The sequence below is a fragment of the Xenopus laevis genome, chromosome 4L, assembly GCF_017654675.1.
Source record: "Xenopus laevis strain J_2021 chromosome 4L, Xenopus_laevis_v10.1, whole genome shotgun sequence".
NCBI lineage: Eukaryota > Metazoa > Chordata > Amphibia > Anura > Pipidae > Xenopus > Xenopus laevis.
In genome coordinates, this window is record NC_054377.1 from 95,188,043 (window position 1) to 95,190,901 (window position 2,859).

At 40.7% G+C, this 2,859-nt stretch overlaps 1 protein-coding gene across 6 annotated transcripts in view; it reads left to right on the plus strand.

Moving 5' to 3' along the window:
* dab2ip.L (DAB2 interacting protein L homeolog) overlaps window positions 1-2,859 on the plus strand; it is a 168,716-nt gene that overhangs the window by 77,249 nt on the left and 88,608 nt on the right. The gene's annotated exons all lie outside the window — the stretch shown is intronic.

Here is a 2,859-nt window from a genome sequence, read left to right on the forward strand (position 1 = left end):
AAATCCTTTGAGATTCACATACACAGGCTAAAGGTGGCCATACACGGGCCGATAAAAGCTGCCAACAGACCGAGTCGGCAGCTTATTGGCCCGTGTATGGGGGCCCCCGACGGGCTTCCCCGAAAGTCGGCCAGATCGGATGGGACTAAAAATCCCGTTGGATCGCGGCCGCATCTGTTTGTTGATGCGGTCCCGCGATCCGACCGCCCGTTCGCTAGGATCCGATCATTGGGCCCTAGGGCCCACGATCGGATCAGCCCGATATTGCCCACCTCAAGGTGGGCATATCGGACGGGAGATCCGCTCGTTTGGCGACATCGCCAAACGAGCGGATCTCTCCATGTATGGCCACCTTTACTTGCCAGGGTGATGTTGCAGCATAGGCATGTTTGAAACCAGTTCTGGATTTTCAGAGTCTAGTAAGAGAGAATAATGAATATATAAAATCCAACACTCCACATACATCAAATAAGGACATCCTGGCCAGGCCACAAATAAGTCATGTTACCTGCGCTAACCCAGTTTGCTGCAGTCAGGAGGTTGGTCCACAGGTCCAGGATATCCAAATGCACTGAAGGAAATGCACATAACTGCATTAGCATTTCATCACCTACGTTGTAATTCACATTTTCAGTCCGTGATCATTAGTGGTTATAGGCAACACTCTGTACTCGTATATTATTTCATCTATTTTTTATTGAATGAGTAAAGTATAATAACTTATTGCATGCATGGAATATTTACATGTATCTATATGACTAGGAAATGTCATTGCTTAGCTCTGTTGAGGTGTTTTCTGTTTGACAGTAACGACAAAAGCTTCCAAAGTCTGTGCAATGCCTGATTTTCACACTTGATATACATGGTGTTTCATGCAGGGCTAGAATGTGCTGTTTATTTAAACAGATTTATACAAATGGCTAGGTTAGTCTAATGTATTTAACTGCATATTTTAAGGGGAAATACAGACCCTTCTTATATTTATTTATATTCTTCTTTCTTCTACTCTGACGAGCGCATACACTGAATGCCTTGCCTTCCAGACCCAATGTAAAAATAGAATGCCTGAGTCTTTCTTAGATTCCTTGCTCGGCTGCCCTGAGAAGCATAAAGGTTTCTGTGTAAAACAGCCTATTATAAGTGATCGCTCTGCTGTTTTTGAAATGTGGTTACTCATTATGTGATTAAGAGTAAAAGGAAATTGAAGAGAAAATAATTAACGTAAAGTATTAGTATCCTATTAAAAGATTTTCTTCAATCTTTCCTTATATGGCACCTGTTGGGCAAAAATATTATCCCCAGCCAAAGGTGCAGGCTATTAGAGCCCACACTCCGGCTGGGGGTAACAGTAGTTTTTTTAAATTTCCCTCCACCAGCGCTAGGTCACCCGCACCGGGAGCTCCTGGTATGAGCAGCCACGTCAGGGCATGCACATAATAAGCAAATGCAGTGAATTGCTCATTATACGCGTGATGTCAGAAGCGCATACTTCTATAGAATGCCTTTAGCCTAGTATAACTAATTGCATTTAATTTACATGCAGTCTCTGCAATTCCTTCAGTCATTTTACTAAGTGCTGTTCAAATGAGCCAGCCTTTATACTATTGTGTGATTCAGCTGTGTATGTACAAACATGGGTGATCTCTGTGTTTTATGATTGTGTAATAAAAGGTACAAAGTTTGCTACTCATCTAATCGCCTGTTGCAGCCAATCAGCAGGGAGCATTTACTGGTCACCTGCTTAAAAGCAAACATGGGATTGGTTGCTATGGGTTACTGCACTTGGGTGAACTTGGTGCCATGTATTACATGTGGATGCCTGACAGTCGTCAGTGCTACTATTTCTGCAGCCGATATCTGGATTGATAGCTGATGCCAAACAACTCCAGAGTCTGACACCTCAAGGCTGCTTTGAGATGATTTAGGGTTGTAGTTCAGCAACAACAAGGCACTTGTAGACCTCTACCTTAACACAACTTATTTAAATATCTCTGTAATTAGTCTGTGCCATTTTCTCTGTATACAAAGACACAAAACAATCTCTTTTAAAAATGATTTTACCGCTGCAGTTCTAGCCACTCTTCTATTGTGAAACAAAATCTTGCTTCAGGGTCAAGAACCAATTGGCAATCATTTTCATTATTGAATAACAGATGCCTATGAGGTTATTAGATCTCATGTGACTGGTTATAGTCTAAATCTATTAAAGGCAGACAAAAGAGATGGTGGATAAAGACAAAGCATGGCCCAAATCTGTAGATGTAGATGCAACTGTTATTTTAATAATACCATTATTACTTCAGTGCATTAAAGAAGCAGTCAATCTGCAGTAATGTGATGTTTCAATAATACTGTTCATTGTTCTGTTAAGTGCTTCGAGATGGATTAGATCTGCATTAAATCATATTAAATATTCCATAGGTTGTTTCCATTCTGTTCTGCAAGTCTTGCCATATTTAATTTGAAATGCTCCAGATGAGCAGATCAAATGCCATTAATGTTACTGGCCATGTGAGCCTTTTACAAGTCATCCATACTAGTCTAATGAATGTCAGCTTGCTGTGCTGAGCTTGCCAGATGCTGCTCTCCCTTTGCTCTAATAAATACATTTCCTAAATCTATTGGTTTGTAGCACAACTGGCTGCTAGCACATCATAACAAAGCATGAAAGGGACGGCAGATTGGTATAGAATCTCCAAATAAATGACCAACGTGTATCCGTCTGTGCTGGAATTAGATGTTTGCATTTTATAGGCCTCTTCTCAGAGAGATTTTGAACAGTTTTGCTTTTGAAGCCCCTGCATGATTTAAGAAAAAAACTATTTGCTTTAAACTCTTAAATTATTTCTGGGATTGTGT